Here is a 21,931-nt window from a genome sequence, read left to right on the forward strand (position 1 = left end):
CATGGTGGCACGGCGTAAAAAAAAAAGTGCAGCTGCGATTTACAGTTTCACTAGAAACCGAGAATACTGTCAGGATTATCCAGTCACCTTCATTTCAAAGGTTGGTGTTGCTGAAGTGTAAATGTGTAAATGTGTTGCCTTTTAATATGAAGGCAAACTCATTTCACCGGAAGTTTACGCTAAATGTCGCGATGCATCCACAATGTTCTAGATGGGGCGCTCACGCGCATGCGTATCCGTGCCGCTTGTACATGTACGTGAATGAATGTATTGCCTTCGCTAGCCTACATATTAGATGCAGTTATGTATACAACACATGTGTACGGTTGTGTGCAGGTTGTGTGAAACTAAAAGGAATGGTGAAAGTGCAATAAGTGTACATGCGCGTGGGAAGGTTGCTCATATTCTTATCAACTATCATTGAAAGACATAATATATCAATGCCCATGGAAAAAAAGACAATTTAATATGGAAAACTATTCTACAATTTACGAATATATTCCAAGAGGCTTATATAAAGGAATCAAAAGAATAGTAAAGTAAAATATGTACTACAGAAACACTAGAATTATAATATATGAGATGAGATTATACTTGTTCAAAAATTCTTATTTATTATATACAATATTCAAATTATTTTTATTGTATTCAAATTGTGCTAACCTCATGAGCTTATGGAGTCATTAGAAGGATCTGGAACTTCTCTGCTGGACCTCATTTGTCTCCCTCTGTTGGACTTTATACACATAAACTCAGTCTCTCACTGGTGCACTTATTTTTTGTGAAAAAAGTAATCACATGAAGTGTCTTAAGCACGATTATATTAACTAGCTTCGCTGGCAAATCATATCTAAAATAGCTTGTATTTGGTGATGCCACAGAACAACAATAAAAACAAAACTAACTACCGGTAATAGTATAGCAATACTACAATAAAAAAAAAATCCAATACAAGTAAAAGTCTTGAAAATCCTAAAAGTAAATGTACAGAAATATCATCAAAATTGTACTTCATGTATTAAAATAAATGCTGGAATATGGCCCTGGAGAATGTAACAGTATCATTAAATATATGTTGGATTGTTTACACTGATGTGTTCACACATTAATGTTGTAGTAGGTCCAGGAGGAGCTAGATTGAAATATGTTCTATACTGTTAGGTGGTTCATAACAATATGTTTTGTTTTAGTCTATTTTACAAACCTACATTTTGGAAGAAAAATCAAAGTATCTACAGCAGTCAGAAAAATGTAGTGGAGCAAAGAAGTACGATATTCCTTTCTTCTGGAGTAAAAGTACAAAGTGAAATCAAATAAAAGTACTCAACTTAAGTACAAATACTTCACAACTTTACTTACATGAGTAAATGTACTTGTGTTCTTCATAGCACTTGCCATAAAAGTATTCGTGGACAGCCGCCACACAAAGGGGTTCATTTGGATTATTTGATGGCAGTATATATGATGAATAAATTAGCAAAAAACTGCAATACATTGTTCCTTTCGATCAATACACTTCCAAAGTAGGTTAGGTAGTGGTGAAAGATGGTGATTCATCTCATCTTTTCCAAGTTTTTCACAGTGGTGCATTCAATTTGAAATGATAGATCATAGTCGTAACTCCTTTCTTTTATTGCTTTACGCAGGTGACAGATAGTCTAAATTTCAAACTGCGTTAACACTGAAAGGCAACAATAACCCTCCTTCCATAACAATGGTTCATTCTACGCAGGCGCTTGCGTAGCAGCACTCGTGTCTCATGATTAACATCTTTCAATTGTAAAAACAGGCGCTTGTTAAAATCCAGTTGATCCTGTATTGCTGGTTCTTCATGGGGTTTTCCTTTGCAACTTACGCACTCTGGTCCGATGTCTCACAGCAGCAGGAACTTATTTCACTCACATAAGTTACAAATCAGCGCACAAAGAGGACAGAACCAAGAGGAATAGACATGTTGCACTTGCTGGGAGTAAGTAAAAACATCATTTTACATTATCTTAATTACTTCATGTCAACTAATCAACGCTTTTGTCGACTGTTAACTGTAGCTTGTGTTATGTTGACCAGTGTTTTCTTCTAACATGCTCAGGTCGTTGTTGGCCTTATCTTCATCATAATGTGCTTTTCAAAAGGACTCAAACAGGTGAGTTTCTCTTGTGTATGATTTTCTGTTTAAAAATGTAATTCAGATAAAGAATTTAAAAGACAAAAACAGCACCACCGCTGCTAGAGGAAGTGACCAGTATAAGGAAGAAGGAAGTAAAGTGTGATTCTCGGCAATGATGAATTATTTCCTTTGACAGGGAATTAAACCTCAAAAACTGCAACTATCTGAAACATCTGCCAGCAACAAGAAAGTGAGTAACCATCCAAAGTAAAATGCTGGAATCATTTGGGATAATTGAGGTGGTATATTTTACATTCATCTTTTCAACAGAAGGATTTGACAGAAGAAGATGTGCATTTATTGGCCAAGATCCTTTCAGTTGGATTGGTGGATGCAGATCCAAACTATTTCCACCATCTTAAAGGCTTCAGAGACCTGCGTGGTGCCTGATTTAACACATCAAAAATAAGGACATTAACAGAAATGGATGGACAGTACACAGCTGGATTTTTGATGGCATCCGAATTCAGCATTGTTTTGGATTACCACAAGTACAGTTATTCCTGCAGCCCGCAGATGATTCATCATTAATGGAAAAATGTGCACTTTATTACAGGTCAAACATGACATTGGTAATGAATCACAAAAACACTCCCCTTTGTGTGGAGGGGAACTCAATTGCGCTTATTATCGATGGGATAATGTTGATGTTGGATCCTGATGCTTCCTGTATTGCTGAGTGGGTAATTTGTGGAAAAGAGCCTCTGATTGAATTCAATCTGCCTCTTTTTAAATCAGGAACTGCTTAAAATGAATATAATAATACTAATATAGAAACAAGAGGATTACTTGCTGTTGCTGTCAGTGGTACTTGGTTTATTTGACTTGCTTTGATGTTTAAATTGCATTATTCAAGTGTCTGTGCAATGTAAATAGCCCACTCCTTTATTGAGCTGTAAAACTACACTCTAATATTTACATCGACGTATAAGTGTTACACGATTTAGCTGTTGGATGCAGTTTCATGACAGATTAACTCCTTTAAAGTGAAACTAAAACTCTGTAACATTTGTTTAACAGCCACTACTGTGGCTACAATGGACAATAATGGAGAAAAAAATGATAGCCAATTTTAGCTGAATGCTAAACCGTAACGTTAGTTTACTGCTTGCTAAATAGGAGTTTAGCAACGAGCCCAACTACGAAGCTACGAATCATACCAGACCAACAAAGGTTGTACCATCAAAACCCCTGAGTGTATTTATTTGAGCAATGTGGCCTTTTATTGCTTATAATTCTAACTTTTCATCTGAAAGTGGAAGATTGTGTTACTTCCTCTTTTAAAAGTTACATAGTCATAGTTTAAGGGATTATGCCATACTGTTTGATGATATTTATGTGGCAGAGATGCTGAATTACTTTGCTTTTGTTGTCATGTTGTCCATGTCCTTACCTAGAGTAAAGGAGACAAAAGAGACACAAATTAACATGCAATCCTATGTTTGTGATAAATTAAATGCCTCTTACTCCAAACATGGCTGTTGAGCTGGTCTCCTAGCACGTAGAGCAATGTCACCACCGTCATGTTAAAACCGAAGAAGCCCACCAGATCAGCAGTGCTGAAGTGCGCCAGAAGGGGGTACACCCAAATCCCAACTGACAAGTACACCCATATAATCCTGCAGAACATGTTTAGAGAGAAACAAATAAACAGTATCACTGTGTCTGTCTCAGCATCTTGTACTGTCTTGTCTCAAAGGCACATAGTTTCCATTGGCACCGAGGACACAGACTATACGATTGTAACAGCAAAACACACAGCACAAGGAATCTCCCCTTAACATCAGGTATATTTATGGTTTGTACCATCAGACACACAAGGATCTATAGGCCGCATTGCAGTGTGTGAGCCAACGATTGAAGGTTCGAAGGAAGTTTTTATCCCTCAAGCTGTTTGTATTGTGAAATAATAAACACTGCTGTGCTGAACTAGTCTGGACTAGTTCTAGTAAGAACACAGACACATTTAAACACTCATGTGCTTTCAGACACATTGGGTAATGTCAGAGATTGATTTAATCTATTCATGAATTTATATCATTATTTTATTTATTGTATTTATTTATAAATCATTCTCCAGTCCTCTTTATGTTAGTGTTTCTTAATTCCTTTTACCCCTGCATGTTTAGGCTTTACAATTTGTTATTTTTTAGTCAAAGACATCTTTCAGTTTTATATTACTGGCTTATTTTTTTTAAAGTTTGAAGAGGTGCTGCATGTCTATCAATCTGCATCCATTATAGTGACTTCGAGTGACCTCTTATTTGTGCTTTTTATTGGTCTGTCATATTATTGGAACACCCCACTGACCAGTCCTGATGCAAAGTGTTATGTTTCATGACTTTTACTCAGTGCAGTACTGCTGATCAGTATTTCTACATCTCTCCGGTTCAAACAATATTAGAAATTGTATCCAAAAAAATATATATATGAAAGAAAATGCTGTGATATTTGTATGTCAATTATATACATGAAAATGTAATGTTTCGTCATGATTCTGCTGCATATGCTGACTCGACACTTACCAAATTAAATATGCCGAGCCCACACCTCCTAATGCTGCCAGTGCATATTTCGTCTGTGGGTAGATGTGAGGCTGCAACAGCACTTCTCCAAGTAAAGTAGGAAGGACAAATGTGTGCTGAGAAAACAGGATGGGAATAACTCATTATGAGTGATGGTTTACGACGGGAGAATTAGGATGATTACATTTTTTGGCATATGTTTGTTGAAAATGCAGATTTACAAACCATAGCATGGTTTATCCAGGGAAGGAAAGAAGGTGTCAATTGTAGCTGGGTAGACTAATTCTCTGTCATAGGCAAAGAGCGTCCAGAAAAGTAGAACAACAAATTTAAGGAAATACACAGAACATGGAGTTAACGTCAAATTCTTATTTGATGATTAAAAAGATGTAGGATTTTAAAACGTTTTTTCTCACCATGCCCACAGGGAAGGCAAAGACCGAGAAGAGAAGGTCTTTACATCTGTTCAGAGTGTTCTCTGATTGTTTCACAGCTCGTAGATCATCCAGGGCCGCCAGTCCAAAGAATGACATTTGTAGTAACTGAAGTATTACAAGCAACATAATTGTTTTCCATGTTGCATTTTCAATTCTGCAATATACGTTATTGTAAACTACCGTAGTATTACTATTATTATTGGGTAATATGGCTGATGTACTCACCAAATTCAAAAAAGTAAGGTACTTCCAAGGTCCTCCATAAACAAAGATTCCTGGTGGCAACTCCTCTCCCTCCGCAACGAGACTCTTCACAACAAATGCATACCAGCTGAATGCTGCTACGTGGTACACTCTCCTCAGGGTCAAAGTCATTCTTTACAACAAACAAACCAACTAAAATAAATTAAACAAAACTACTCTTCTTGAGTTTCCCCCTCTAATTGAGGTAGAGTGAAGGCAGTGAAGGTCATTTAAAGATTAGTGTAATTCAGCACAAGCTTAAGGCGTTTTCAAGCAGCGGAGACAAGAGGCCCACTGTTTCGTATGAAGCATAGGAGTCCTTCTTTCATAACCAAAGCCATGTAGCATGTGACTGGAGGCAATTTAACTTACAGTGGAAGGACAGTGTTTTGCAAGAGAAGTCGTGCCACGTTAAGTAAGCTAATCAGTCCAAGTTAAGTAAGAAATGAAGTCCAAGTTAAGTAAGAAATGAAGTTCAAGTGAAGTAAATCATGATCATTTGACAAATACACTTGAATTGATCTTTCCAGAATAGACTAGAAGGTGTGAAGTTTGTCAAATAATGGGAAACATTTACTTGAAACCCAGAGTTGATTCTGAGCAGTCATGACATGTCCTGAAATCCTCAAGTGTCATTGAGCAACATGCTGAATGTCCGCCAGCATCAGGTAGGCTGTTTAAAAGTTGACCGTGACCTCTGACCTCCTTGTAGAGGGGCACACATTTTTATTTGTCAAATTGTGAAATTGAAAAAAAATGACAGCCATGACATGTAGTTCCTTGTAATATAAATCAGATCATAAGATACAAATAAAATATCTGTTATTTGACAAGATGACAAATAGACTCAATTTCGCTTTTTTTTAAGATCCAAGAGAAGAAAAATTGTTACATTTGTTTTTTTGGATTTCGTGTTCTGGCAAGTATTAAAGTGTTGAGGGATTAGCATGATGGTCATGACCGATAATTGGCCTGAGGGTGTCTGTTGCTTCAGGGCTGTGTGGACTAAGGAGCAAATCACTGGCCAGCAGAGGGCGCTCCTCCTGATTCTTGTGAAGCAACAAAGAACAAGACCAGCTTAATATTTAGAGCATGAATAAAGCAGCAATCAACGATTTGCTAAATAAAGATACAGTGGAGAAATGTCTACCGAAGCAGGGAATGAATATGCTTACAGTTCTTTTTTTCTGTTATATCTTCATGTTTATGAATGCAGCAAGTTAGAACAGTGTATTACAGTAAGATCGACACTAAGCTGGAGAGGCATGTTATGTTTATTAAAGAACTATTACGTATATATCATAGGTAACATGCTGTATGTTTTATCTGTATACATATTTCTATATTTTTGTATTGTTTACGGTTCTTTTCACAAACCACACGTCCCATTATTACAAGTTCTATGCACTTTAAAATGCTCTCTGTAAAGGCAAACCCAGAGTTCTGACCAGACTTTCCACAGCAATTTCAACTATCCAATCTCCACAAAACACGTTCACTATTTCTCAGTGATGCTAGAGGAAAGGTCATTGTGGTGAGACACAGTTAAGGGATGCCTTGTGTCGGCTTGGGAATTGCATGGTAAGTAAGTCATGCTTTCATTAAGCGGAAAAGAAATACATGCTCATTAATCCACATTGGACAGCTGATTTTCAATCACTTCGTCAATCAAAAAATATTTATTAATGTCTTATTTTGGCAGATGTTTCAAACCTGATTACTCACAAAACTGATGTTTCAGGAAGTAATGTATTTTGCGGAACATAAGATTCAAGATGTAATTTTAAGGACAGATTAGAAAAAAGAATGGGTGTTTTTCACAGAAGACATTTTGATGTCACAGCAGGAAAAGCAGAAGTGTAAGTAATAAAATGAATGATGGCTGTATTCCATTTAGCTGCTTCTTCAGGGTCCTGGTTGTGTTCATGCTGCCTCACGGTCACGGCTCACTGGTACACTTGAACACCTGTACTTTTCATATTGTGACAAGTCAAAATGTCTGCTTTACAAAAATGTCGATACATCTAGAGAACTTTCTTTTGCAAAGTCAGGCACACAAAAGCCAGAAAAACACATTTTTAAAGAAATTTCATTTACAAATGGCAAGTGTATTGTATTTACAGTTTCGAAATTCCTTGTTTCAGTGTACAGCTATGACAAGTTTTCATTGAAAAAAGCAAATAACTATGTAGTCAATTATCCCTCTGGCATCTAGCCACTCAGGTAGCTTTGGCTTTAATAACATCTTTCCTTTTGTTTGTTTCACAAATCATCAAATTTGCAAATTAAAATTTCAGGTTTGTTCATATTCTTTTCAATTCCATGTTTGATTCAGATGACAAAGACTTCAAGCTACAATGTATTTACACCAGAACACCAGTCCAGCATGCATAGAAATTTATATATTCACTGGCTTCACAAACACGTGCTATTCACGTCTTTGTTTAACACGGTTGTGGAATTCTACAACATAAACAACAGCATATTACAGCTTGATAAACTCTTTGACTACTTTAGATGATCTATTACACTTTTACATCACATTTTGTCTTAAAAACAGTTAACATTAACGCAACGGCTGTCATTGCAGTAAAAAAGGCAAGGTCAGCCGTCATCACAGACACAAACTGTTGCACACATTGCACTTGACCCATGCAGTCAGTAATACCATATTTGATCCCTCACTCCAGATACTTTTCACACCGGTAGCAACTTGTTAAATCACCCACGGGAAGAAGCCCTTTGTTGGTCATGACATCAGGCTTGAATTCATTTATATTACCGGTAGTTTTACACTTTAAAGTTCAGTGCCACCGATACAGGTCCCCTGTGTTTCTTCCTCACAATATGTCTTGTTTGCGGAGAACAAGCGGAGAGATCCTATTTCTATTAAATGTCTTTGGGGAGAAAATGTCTTCAGGTCATCATTTCAGCCTTCAATTGACTTTGCTTCTGTCTACACACACCTATGCTTTGCAACTTTCTTTGGATCCCCATTAAGGTGCCATCTGTGAAAAATAATGGAGACACAAAATGAGTTACAACAAGGGAAACACGAAGTCAATTTAAATAGGTAATGGTAACGATTGTGTTAATGTATTCATACCTCAAATCGGCTGTAAACTTTCCTCTCCTTCCTCATGCTCTGAATCCGCTCCAGCAGCTTCTCACGCTCCTGACCTGTCTTAGGCTGCCCTCTGTTAAGTGACCTGATCCCTCTTTCTTTCTCCCTTTTGGCATTTTTGTCAGCTTCGTCTTCTTTCTCGTCATCAGTGACAGGAGACTCTTTAGCAGCTTCGATCCGGCTTTGGCTATTAGCAGAAATTTGCTCCAAAAGCAGCTTTGTATCATCTCTGAGGTTGCTGCTTGACAGCACGTTGGCTGTTGATGATTGGTAGCGAGACTGACTTGATTTTGGCTGCTTGGACTGTGGTGATGCAGGAACAACTTCATCAGATGTGATCTCTGGCGGCTTGGAGCAGTTATTTTGCCCTACTTTTTCAGTTGTTTCCTCATTGCAGATGGACTCCTGTGTAGTAGTTTTATTTTCCATAGTTGTGGCCTCTGTGGTATCACCCGTTTTTATCTCATCAGGGTCAGGCTTTTCAGGCTCTTTGTTCACTTCTTGTTCATTCTGTCTGTCCAGATGAGTATTTTCAGCAGATACAGGTGACTTTGAAGGGTGGGGTTCAAAAGTCACAGATTCGGGTGTTTTGCTAGGCATAGGGGGCTCTGTTAGGACTTTTGAGGTTGGCTCAGTTGGGCTAGACATTTCCGTTGATGGAAGCATTGGAGTTTCAGTTGAGTCTGTTGCAACCTGCTTGGGAAGACATTCAGTATCTGAGGGGCTGTGCAATGCAGTCAATGTTTTTTCAGTCTCAGGGGACAAAACTGATCCAACTGACTCTGTTAGAGGAGAAGAACGTGATACAGCTTCAATAGGAGTGGGAGAGACAGATCCTGTCAGGTTAAGTTTGGAGGGAGGGTTCGCTTGTCTTTCTGACTGGGAAGCATTCGGAGTCAAGTCCGGGAGGACAGGAGAGCTTGTTTTTGCTGCACTATGCTTGGGTGGAATGTCTGCTGGGGAGGGGGTCAAAGTAATAGTCTCATTTTGAGCAGATATGGATTTACTTTCCAGCTCAGCTGCATTATGTAAACATGACTCAGGCAAGGAAGGGCTAAGGCTAGAAGATGTGCTACTAGCTTTCATATTCTTTGATGATCCAAGATCCTGAGATTCCTCTCCAACACCCTTTGGAGCAGAGCTGTTTTCTGATTCAGGAACATCTTTTTTTGAAGGTGTAGGACCACCAGATTGTTCGGAGTCTGTCTTTTCACTGGACTGTGATGAGGAGGGTGAAGGACTTGTATTGATCTGTGAACCAGAATCTGGCACAATGTTATTAGCGGAACAGCTTTGGCCTGATGGGTTAGAAGAGCTGAATTCTGATTCAGTGTCTTGTTCAGGTAACAGAGGAGGAGAGGAGATGCTGGTTTCTAACTGAACTGATTCAGAATTTGGGGTGTTAGAATACGACGCAGCAAATCCAGAGGATGACGGTTCCTCCACTGAACTGGGAGTTAGTGAACCAGACTCCTGTGAGGTACAATCAAGGCTTGGGCTTTCATTTTCATCAGTACCTTGTGCAAGAGAAGGAACACTAGCAGGAGTAGCGATTGGTGGTGTGTTGTGTATGTGTGGTGGTGTAGGTGGAGGACTGGGGTTACTCTGTTTTACAGCAGAATTTGACAGCTCTGGCTCTTCCGGTGGTGTGCTCTGAGTTGCTTCTGTTTGTGCAGAAACAGGCAGAGGTTCTGCTGATGGACTGTTCTTCAGCTCCATCTTCTCTGTATGAGTTGAAACTCTGGTTTGTTCTTGTTTACAGCTTTGGGATGTGTTGGGATCAGTCTTGACCAGACTGTTCTGCTTGTTAGCTTTATCACTGGCATCTAAAGATGGACTAACTGACTTGTATGGCTCTGTGGATGCTGTTTTCCCTGAGTCCTCTGCAGTAGCATTTTTAACGAATGAACCCTCAGATGTTGAAGTGTCAGCCATCTTTTCAGAGGTGTCTTTTAGTACAGGCTCCTCCTTTATAGCAGCAGTATTGCTTTTTAGTTCAGTTGGTGGTCTCATCGGAGCTTCCTCTTTGCTTTTTTCAGCTTCTGCAGCCTTAGCGGCTTTGCGTTTTGCTGCCAACTCTTTGAAAAACATGAGCCTCTCGTCAGGATCACTCATATCTACATATAAGGTAGTAGTGAGCAAAGATGTGGGTGGCTGTTCTGGCTGAACAGTGCTGGGCAACTTGGCTTCAAACAACTTGGACTGGGGCATGCATGGTGAAGAAGTTGCTTGCTCTTCAGCTGGTGGCTTTAGTGATTCTTGTACCTCTGAAAGATCTTTTGACTTTTTGTCCTTTGGTGAATCTTCATCATGTTTACTGTTTCCATCATCTGGTTTGGTTGGTTCTGCGGCAGAGTTATCAAAAGAGGTTGACTTCATGTAACGGCTCCATTCAACAGGTTCTCTTGCTGAAGACCTCCATTGTCCTAAACCCTGAGAAACAAAAGGTAGTTTTGTCTGTCCTGCCTCATTTTGGTCACTTTGATCATCCTTTCGGTCTGGAGCAGTTTTGGTATCTTGAGAAGTATGCTGCTGCTCCAGTGAGCTGAATATCATAGAGGATCTTAACCTAGAGATCCTTGGTACAGCTGCATTGTATATCCTACGGAACGATTCCTCCCTTCGAAGACCAGCAGTTTTGGGTTCCTTTTGTTCTGCCTCCTCTATCTTTTCCACTTCGGTTGTGGATGATGATTCTGAAGGTGTCGGCGTTGTTTTGGTTTCTGTTGATACTGCAGTAGGTTCCTCAGGGAATTTCATTGGCGGTTCTTGTGCATTGGTTTTGGCATATCTTGGCATTTGACTTGCCCTGGGTATTGCAGGAACCCTAAACTCCCTCACATTAGGGATTTTAGGGACTGACAGATGTATGCCTGGTGTTTGCTGTATGGGGTTAGAGGGCTCTTCAAAGGTATCTGGTGCATCAAGTGGTGTCAATGGCAGGCCTTCATCTTCTAGATTATCATATGCACTGAGATATGAGTTAAGCCTCCAGTTTCTTAGCCCCCGTTTCACCGTAGGATCCTTGCGGTCAACGTCAGGCTGCTGGAAAAACTGCTTTTGATCAGTTACATCTGAGGGGACGGGAGTTGTTTGACAAGCATTTGGCTGGCCTAAATTCATTCTTCTAGGGTGAGATGACCCAAACGGTAAATTTGATGCAGGTAGTAATCTCTCTGAGCCCTGGTCAAAGTCTGCATTGCTGGTAGATGATAAATAGCTCAGCACAGGGTCAAAGTTATCAAGTGGTTCCATTTCTTGTGGTAAACCAGGTTCAGAGTACTGATCTGCTGAATCAAAGTCTTGGTTCCAGAACTTGTCATAGCTGCTGTAATCTGCTTCTTTTCCTGGACCTGGTCCAGGCTGCTGCCCCCTCTGGGACTGCCTTCCCTGGTTCTCAGGCTCTGGCCTTCCCTGCTGCAAGAACGGATAAGAGAATCTACCATGAGCGTCTTCAGCATAACTGTGACGTTTGAAGGCAAGGTTTTCCATCATAGGCATCTTCGAGGGCCCCTGATCAAAAGACGGATCCATGCGAGATTGCTGGGATGTAAATCTACTGTACAGATCTACAGGGCCGTGCGTGAACTCTGGACTCATGGACGGCTTTTTAAGGTGCATCATTCTCCAATCTATGTCCCCGCGTTCATCATTGGAATGTCTCGGCCATTCCTCTGGATGAGCGGTGTCCATTGACTGAAATTTCGTTGGCTCTCGATACAGTGTTCTATCACCTGGATATTGCCTCTTTGAAAGGCTAAACTCTTCCATTGGAGTGAAATCTTCAATCATCAGCGGATCGGACTGAGCAAACAGAATCCGAAACTCTTCATCAAAGGTAGATACAAGCTGACCAAGGAAAAGGTGTGCCATACAGCGGTGCAGCTTCTCAAAAGACCACATGAAGCTGGACAAAGACATGACAGTAATTAAGAATGAATAGAAGCACTTAATTCATGGCATACTTGCGTCTGTTTTTTATGCAAACAGATACAAACTAAATATTCATAAATTCACAAAGTGTGGAGGTATTTTTTGGCTTTCTATGGCAATATTAAATGTGTTCACCTGTAGTTCCCACTCAACACAGCCCTGCAGTCTGTCAACAGGAAGCGATCCATCATCTGACCTTTGAAGGATTTCCCTGAGCAACACTGATACGTGATGCCAGACACTGTTCTCACACGTAAAAGCTGCAAGACAAGCATCAAATCACCCACAAATTAAAATTAATTAAATCAATGTTTTAATTGCAATCCAAGCTTAGTGTTGGTGTTGCTCGAGCAAAACCCATACCAAAACAGAGCATAGAAATAGATAGAAAAGATACATTTTTATATGCAGTTACTATGATTTCTATCAATAGGAAAATGTCTATCTTTAACATTATATCAATGAAATTACATATTATGTTAATTAACATCAATATGATCAAAACAAACAGGTAATATACAGCATGTAAATGATTAACAAGGAAAAACCACACAAGGAGAAAGCAAGATGAGGAAGTTTTTAAATATCTCGAGGACTGTTGTTTGCTAAAAAGCTTCCCAATAATAGTATTTGCAGTTCTGATAATAGATCACTCAAGTCAGTTAGGAGTGCAAGCCAGCCATATAATGTTTGGAAAGAAAATGACTAATAACTTTTCATTGTTTGTTGGATGGAGTTGCCTCTAGCAACAGATGCACTGTACCTAACTGTACTTCTGCTTTTCTTCACAAGCTTGGTTAATAAGGACAGAGTGATACTGTTAAAGGATAAGTCTGGCGATATTCTATACTTTTGCCAACTAATCCCATGACTCAAATCTTTGTGACTTCCCTATTCTGTCTTTGGCTCTCAGCCCATACATTCCTACTGAAGAGGTAAATCTTTAAAAGTAGGTCATAAATAAAGACAGGATATAGCTTGGCACTGTAGTTTTTAGCATATGTTAATCAATCAGGAGTGCATTCGTGGTGGACTATTTTCAGCTGCGGACTATTACACAGTGAGTATTCACAGCAGCAAGACAGTGACTCAAAGTAACCTACATGGTTATGTTAATCGGATAAAAAGAGAACATGACATTGTGCCTCAATATTACGTTTTCAATCGTTTTTCAAGCTCAATGGCACAGAGGAATAAGCTATATCAAACTTTAAATACACAGACAGTACTTGTTTGTCGGATGAATTCATTGGTGTTTTTGATCTTTTAACTAGATGTGTTGACAATAAGAAAATACAGAATATCACCAGACTTAACCTTTAAGAATTCAAAAGAAATGCAATAACATTGCATCAGCAGGTTTTCCAGCTTTTAATGTAAGCAGCCTTATCTGTTGTATAGATCTTTCTAAGGAATATGTACTCACTTGAATGTTCTGTAGATTGACTCTGCAGTTGGACACCATGTGGACGAAGTGATGTGCATTCTGCTTGTCTAAAATGACGTAGACGGCAACATTCCTCATGGCAGCATCGAGGATATCAGCAAAGACGTCAACGTCAGTAAACATGTCCATCACTATAGCAATCACCTGAAGAGACAAAAGCCACAAACAAGACCAAATTTAAAATTGCACTGTCAGGAGAAGGACACTTCTTTACTAGTTTAGCATGAAGTCTCCCTCTGTCAAGAAGGTGAAAGATCTACCTGCTGTGCATTCTTGATAAGTCGTCGGGCCTGCTCCTTAATACTCGGCATTTCAGGCGCAGGGGGGTTGACCAGAGTTGTGACCTCTGTTGGCCCAATGAAAGGGTGCTGCTGAGGCCAGCCGAGGTCCAAGCCCGGGGCGTCCTGGTCAGAGTGCATCGGCCAGTAAGTGTCTGAGGAGTTATCTCCTCCAGGCTCCGGAAATTGTTGCTCAGGGTTGTAGCTCTGCTGAGGGACCTGAACCGAGCTCTGAATAAACTCAATTTCAGGTGAGGACAGGAAGTCCACCACATCTGCTTTTTGGAGGAACTGATAGTATCCCTCCAAGTCCTCCTCAATCAGTGCGTCAATAGCCACGCGGTACTCTTCCCGATAGTGAGGGGGGAGGTAGTTGGGGTCCAGGGGGTTATCCCCAGCAGAGGAACACTGAGAGCGATGTGCCATTCTGTCGTCTAAAGAGAGGGCGATGGCAAAAGTAGTCATGTGATGAACAGTATGAACCATTTTCCCTTTCCCCAGCTAGATCATTCTGAATCATCACTTACTTAGAGCTAAAACACTCTTCATAACTGTTACGAAACACTTTTCAAACAACAATCCCCAGATTTCTCTGGTTCCAGCTTCTCAACTGTGAATATTATTGTAAAAAATATTGTCCTTTTTGATAGTAAATTGAACACCTTTAGTTTTGGGTCAGTTTATTGATCTTTTTTTTTTTTTTAACCAAACAATCACCTGATGAGAAACTAATCATCAACTGGAGCCCATCAATTTAGATCATTGTTTATCGTCTTTCAGATGAATTATGTTACGAGATTGATCACATCCTGTTGTCATTTTACATAACTATAAACTCCATGTGAATACTGCTGCTTTTGTTTTACATGTTGAAGTTGAAGTCTCAGAGCACAACAATGGTTCATTAGATTGTGCATAATTTTGACTTCTTCGGACTGATTTTTCCAGTCCAACTATGCCACCCAGCCCTACGGCTAGTTCTACCACACTGCTCTTTTGAACCAGCTTAGATTTGCGTCTGCACAATGAATGAGGGCAGAAGGAATCCAACCACAGGACAGATTATGGTTATGGGTGTGGCTCCTCCCTCTGGACAAATGCACGGCCAAGTCACCATTTGCAAGTTCATGTAAAGTCACGTAAATGAAGTTCCGACAAAACAAAAAACAAACAAAGCACGACTGACATGACGGAATTAAGATCATACATTTTGACCGATTAAACGGCTTTCGGTCACCTTAAGTGTTGAAAGTCATATTCAGAATATATTTACGAACGTTTTCCCCCCCACTGAGACCAATATGGCACATCAGAGAAACTTCAGCAAAGCCAGGTAACACTGCAGAACAATATGCGAGAACAAAACGTTGACGTCAACATGGTAAACTCCGAGTAAAACAGGCCACGACGGGATGAACTTACCTCACTGCTATTTACTCGTTACGCTTCTTGTCGGTTAAACTTTAAGCTCGTCATCTCTTCGCCATGTTTTCCGACACAAACTGCGACCTGCTTCTAGTCCAGGTGTCGAAACTTTTCCGTTTCATTACTTTTCCTCCCCGTCACCCAGCTCAACCAGTTTATTCTCACGCTTGAGGCATGTTTGCGAAGATGTTTGAGGCAGCAGTCAGAGGCGCGAGACTTGCTGTCGACAAAGTTTCGCCCCGCCTCGACTTCTGCTCCACACAGACTGTTCCCTGCACGGCTCTGCTGTGTCCATGCTTGTCCTGAAGCAGCTCAACTCTGCCCATATGTGGACTCTGCACGTCTGTTATCTGGCGACTCCAGCTGAGTAACTACTGCTGCTATCAACTGTGGCGATACTAATTAACAGGCAATGGTTGGCCGTTCCATAAACACCCTATTACACATTGTAGCATTCATCATAACTCATTGATATATTACTCTACAAGCAGACAGGCTGGCTTGTTGCCGCTCTCCTTAAAATGATGTGTCACCCAGCTACATTGTGTAAAAGTCAATATGGTTTCATTCTTTCAAATGAAATTAAAGTTTAGACGGATATGAGTATAAAGCTTCACTGTCATAAGAGGTGACCAAAAGGGTACCACTTTCTAATGGGGCACCCTGTAAAAGGTTATAATAGCTGTAACTAATGTCTTTAATAATGGTTCATAAATAATTTCCTAATGTTTTTTAGATCAATTATTATCTATTAATGAGTCAAACTTGGATTACCAGGTTATGAAAAATCATTATTAAAGCCAATACTAGATTACCAACCAGTTATAGGACGCTATTGTATTGTCCCGGGGCCCCCAGATCCTGAAGGGGGCCCAAAGCCTCCACGTTATATGGCAAAAACGTTGCGGTAGTTTGACTAATTGCAAATGTGTGTGAGAATATGTACTAAAACACAGTATAGACTAAAATAAGGTGACTAATCTTGAGGTCTCTTCTTGTAGAGAGTTTTAAAGCCTTTATAATTTCAGTTTATATTTAGCTTACATGGTGCATATTCCTAAAGATAATTTTGCTGAGTCAAATCACCAGAAGATAATTACTAAACTTTGCACATCTGGGTCGTCAGTAGGGGCCCACGGTTGATTGCTTAATCAGTGCTGCTTAAATGTTGACTTGTCGGATAGTATTTTGAAAAAGGGTGGCAGCTAATTATAAGCAGTAAGAAAGTACACCTTATGATAATTCGATTTTGTGAAGGAAGAAATATATCAATAGATAATTAGAATAGAATCATTCGGCTATAATAGACATCATTATTGTTGCACTGGAGATGTCAATGTAACTTGAGTTACTGGAATCAGTGAAAAACAGGTTACTTCTTAAACTGTATGACTCTCTGAATTTTTGCCAATTTATTACTCAGCCGATGACAGCATAGACCCTGTGCCATCTACTTATCATTGCATGGGGCCATGGCTAACCAAAACCTGATCAGATCGGCAAAAAACCCCCAAAATGAATAAGATGCCCATAAGTGGCTAAGTAACAGCCACATAGTCCTGTGTGAGGCTTAAATGCCTGGAGGGTAACAAATAAAACCTTCTAATGTATTAACCTTCGACAATTTAATGTGATGAGGAAATCAACAAACAATTGCGGTACTGGGTGAGGATGATTATTATAAAGACTGCATTGCCATCCTTTGATGAAGGTGCGGTCTGGTAACACAAACAGAAGAGAGGAGCAGCACAAGGTGGCCATTTCCCTATTTGCAATACTGTCCACAGACTGAAATGACATCACCTCACCAGACAGGCTGTGGTGTAAATCTCCTGTGGTTTGGTGACAGTGCTTTGAATTCGGAGGAAGGCCGTCAGCATCTCCAGGATAGGACGTTGTAGCAGATGTTTTGTTAAACCCTGAAAGGAGAGAAAGGCAGACCAAATACAGTGATTTTCCTTTAATGGTTGCTTCGCTCTAGGACTTAAAATAGCCTCGGCAGCATGAAATCTGATGACTGAAGTAACGGAAGTGATGCAACGTGACTGCTCAAGGGATGACTTGAAGACAGTCCCTCATTGTTTCCTTTGGGCACCACCCAAGACACACAGAGGAGCAGTTGTAATAGAAACTTCGAAATGAATGTTCAATGATAGATAGTTGCAACACTACATACCTCTGCACTCCGAAAAAACCTTGAAAAATGTGGTGACTTGCCTTTTGGTGTTGTGACTGACAGGTTGTAACACATGGACTTGGCCATTCACTGAACTTTGGCTGAATCCCTCGCCCTTCATTAAACACCTCCAGGAATGTATGAATCAAACACACAAAGTGTAACTGCTTTGATTTATGAGATAACACAATCTCCATCGAAGTGAACCGATTCTTGTTGAAGGTGAATAAAGACGCAGTATCCTTTGTGGTAGAAACACAACAGAGTAGATTAGATGATGAGCTACCGATAATCGTGTCCTCATGGAGGCCTTCCGGAACAAGACTTGTTTACTCAAAGTATTAAGAGATACAGTTCATAACGTGTAAGCCTTTTGGGCAAAGTCTTATCCACCTGGAGTCAGTTTACAGTGTAAACAGTACATGTTATCCAACTGAAGGCTGAGCTTCCATTATGCCACATGCACTGTAGAAAAAGGCTACGACCCTGCTGCAGATGTGACAGATGCCAACCTTCCAGTGTGCCATGTCTGAAAAGCAAAACAGAACTATGAAACTCCCATGTGTCTGCTGTAAAGAGGTCAGTGGTAGATAGCACACTGTTTAGGGTGAATGAACGGTAATGTTTGATTTGCAGCACGAGAGCAAACACAAGGATAACCGTATGACGTCTAAGCGATCGCTCACCACATAATGCTTTGATGGTCAACACTAAATGCATAACTTTAATTGGAGGGTGGGGTTGAACAGGTGACAGCAAGTCTGTTTTTAATGTGGGCAAAAAAGGAAGAAGAAAACAACATTTTGTTTCAGCCCTGCTAGCTGCATGGCTAGAAAAAAGAAATTTCAGTTGGTTGGTCTTTGGTTCGGACTGAACAATAACAATGTAGTTTTGAAATTAAATGTCTCAACAAGTGGATTGATCGCCATTCAATTTGGTATCCACATTCATGTCCCCCTCAGGAGGAACTATAACACAATCTTTGTGAACATATTAGCATGCTGATGTTAGCATTTAGCACAGCAGAGCGGACTCTATCTACAGATTATCAATGTGCAAATTGTAAACATATAATTGTTTGTGTCTTTGGTCAGTATAACCACTGGAACAGCTGTTAAAGTACTTTTATTCTGCAGTACCACTGCTTTTCTTGTGTTTACCTTCGGAAAGTAACGTTACATGTTCATCTTTTGTTTGGACGACGTCTCAAGGGTTCTGTCATTCCGATAGGGACAGAGCAGGAGGAGGAAGATTGTCACAGGAGAAGGAAGGGGATGGGAACACAAAGGGAAAAGGACGAGCAGCAGCTGCAAAACCAATTTGCATAATTTGATGGAGAAAACAGGAAGTCTCTGCAGTTCGCAAAGAGGTGAGATAATGCTTGCCTACAAGGGTGATGAAGGCGGAATTAAAGGGTCACTACACCACGACTGGACTATTACTCGTAGATGGTGATGACTGGCCATGACACACTGTCCGTAAATACACAATCTACCAGCGATTCGGTTGAGATTATAAAATTCTTCGACATGATTTTAAAAAGTAGAGGAGAACTCATCTAAGTTGATTCTAGAATAGTTATCAATGTGTGAGGAACCACCTTTATCTGTCGAGGAAAAACAGGCTGCTCTATAATTATCACTTGGAGAGGCCATAACAAATTCCACAGGTGATTGTATTCCCACGTTTCGTGTCGCTACACGAGATACTGACAGACCCCGCGTCATCGGGTCTGATGGCAGTGATCACTCCGCACAGCTTTGTCAAAGGATGGTGGGGGTGTCAAGTCAGGAGACACAAACACACAGGTGAGACAAAACCACAGCAGTGGTGACAACAGGCTCTTGTCAGTGTGGAATGTTGCTGGTTCCAGGTCCTGTGGAAACTAAAGTTGCATTTGGGTGAGTTTTAAAGTGTATTTGGAGGCCGTGCTGGGGCAACTGGGTGCTGACCTCGTTTCTGCTGAGCAGCACGTGTACATTTGCATCTGATTTTGTGTGCATGCGTTTATGCATGTGTGCACCTGTAATCACAGCAGCATGCGCGCTTGTGTGTGCCTGTCATTGTGTCTGGCAGGTCGCTACAGGAGTGGCAGTCGCTGCACTTTGGAAAAGTTGCCATCCAAGTTTCAGTGAGAGGAGCCAGAGAAATGCTACAAGGAAACATGAGGCCTTTACTGACTCGTGGCACACGCAAACAGTTCTGACCCCACCCAGACTCCTAGTTAAAAACGTTGTTTACAGTTTGATCCTTTCAAAGAGTACATTTACACAGATGGATAATAGCTACCTACAATGATGTCATAATGGCTGCCTAACAATAGAAAATAAGTAGAACAGGGAACAGCAACTGTTACTTACATTTTGCAGTGTTGCCTTCCTCCAATCATTTTTTTTATTTCCATAATTTCTTTCCAGTTCTATTGTATTGTATCCTGTGTCGCATCCTGCTGCTACAGCACATACTGGAATGTCCTGCATTGAGTCAGGGACACATGTCTCAGGATAGACATCACCCCCCCCTCCCCCCCAATACATCTCAGATGCAAAGACAGCACAATGGCTGACGTTTTCCCTCAGCCCAAAGGGAGTGTAGGCAAATGTGCTTGGCATCATAGTGATGTCACTCCTGTCTCTGTGAGTGAACCCTGTGGTTCAGCTGCAGAATGAGCAGATCACAAATGTACTTGTCAGGATCCAGGATCCCTGTCTGACCCGTGGTGTGTTTCTTCTGATCTCCTCTCATGTGTTCTGTCATTCCCCTGTTTGTTATTGTGTGCCATGTGCTCTGTGTTTGTCCTCTGCCTCCAGACACCTCCCATGGCCGCACCCTTGATTGTGCACAGCTGAGGACACTCCAGCCGATCACCTCCTGCAGCCTGACACACCAGACTCAGGGCCCACTAATGAGTCCCCTGTCTCTATATAAACTCTGGTCCTGCAGTCTGGGGTTGTCAGGTCGTACCGTCTTTCACCCGCTTCAACCCCGTGGCATCCGCTGCCCTCCTTGTGTTCTACGGACTACACACCGCCGCTCTGCCCTCCTTTGTGTGAAACGGACTACACACGCCGTCAAGCTACCAGCCCTCCGGTGTCGAGCCACGGGCCTCACACCGTCGATCTGCCACTCGGGTGTCTGACCACGGCTCCACACCTTCCTGTCTTAGTCAGGCTAAATACAACCTGTTTCCATTAACTTCTGTCTCCTGTGGTCTTGCGTTTGGGTCCTACCTGTGAACTCCCGTGACAGTACTAAGCCATTGACGTGGATTTATTTTTTGAACAACATTTCTGCCACTTGTTTGTCAGTACCTAACTGACTTACATTCATGCTCTGGTGACCTTTCAGGTTTTGCTTTTGTGGCCTGTGTTTGTATCCGCCGGTGGTTTGCTGGTTTGTGGCAATAACGCTGTGCTGGCAACGACTCAGAGCGGCACAAAAAGCTGCTGAACTACTAAACCGTGCCAAGTTAGCTGTCATGGCTGCCTGGTATATGTTTGTATAAAATGTGGATTCCCCTGTTAATGTGCTGCCCTGAAATATGGTAGGCTTATTAGGATATGATGTTACTGCATGAGAGTGAGCTTAGTCTGTTTCTCACCCTGAATTCCAAACTTTTAAATAAGCTTTCTAAAGTTTAAATAAAACTTGCTCGACGACTGCATTGAATCTTCTTTTGGCTGTAGATATACTTGTCTGGTGGAGTCTTGTAACAAGGCTCCAACACCTCTCTGCTCTGTGGGGGCCTGAAAACGTGGCAGCAGCTTTCAAAGGGGCAAACATAATGACAGCACCTTCACTTTTTACCCTCACAATCTCCGTCCCTACAAAACTTTGCAATGTATAAAGGGAGACTAGGTAATCAAATTAAATACAATTCCAATGGTTTTATCAAATATACATAATAAATATATTATATATATTTTGTTTTATTCTTAAATATAGACTGGTAGGAACTGAACCAAGGTATTTTTTTCACCACCTGCCCTTTGTTTATTTGTTTTCTTCATACAGGTATTTATGTATTCAGGTTGGACTGCATTGATCTCCCTGGTCATGAAATGCAAACGGCGCCACTTCCCGGACGGCCTACTCACAGCATTTCATTCTGTTGAGGTCATCCTCCCTGAGGCCAACGTTTAGCAGCCTAGCAACATAGTTTAGGCAGCTACTGTA

General features: G+C 40.9%; 1 long non-coding RNA gene and 1 pseudogene across 2 annotated transcripts; one reads left to right on the plus strand and one right to left on the minus strand.

The window, feature by feature from the left end:
* The first annotated feature begins 1,794 nt into the window (after nt 1–1,794).
* On the plus strand, nt 1,795–2,564 carry LOC306785783. Its single transcript, XR_013772445.1, has 4 exons — nt 1,795–1,969; nt 2,090–2,143; nt 2,304–2,357; nt 2,438–2,564. It is a non-coding gene; the product is annotated as an uncharacterized lncRNA (long non-coding RNA).
* Nucleotides 2,565–3,513: 949 nt separating this feature from the next.
* Nucleotides 3,514–15,740, minus strand: LOC306785782 (protein FAM83H-like; annotated as a pseudogene). Its single transcript, XR_013773179.1, has 10 exons — nt 15,577–15,740; nt 14,137–14,588; nt 13,856–14,020; nt 12,565–12,689; nt 5,355–5,505; nt 5,109–5,234; nt 4,918–5,020; nt 4,693–4,808; nt 3,635–3,786; nt 3,514–3,560 (listed from the first exon to the last, which is right to left on the minus strand). The product of XR_013773179.1 is annotated as a protein FAM83H-like (transcript).
* Nucleotides 15,741–21,931: the final 6,191 nt, after the last annotated feature.

The sequence above is a fragment of the Melanostigma gelatinosum genome (genome assembly GCF_949748355.1).
Source record: "Melanostigma gelatinosum genome assembly, chromosome: 12".
Lineage (NCBI taxonomy): Eukaryota > Metazoa > Chordata > Actinopteri > Perciformes > Zoarcidae > Melanostigma > Melanostigma gelatinosum.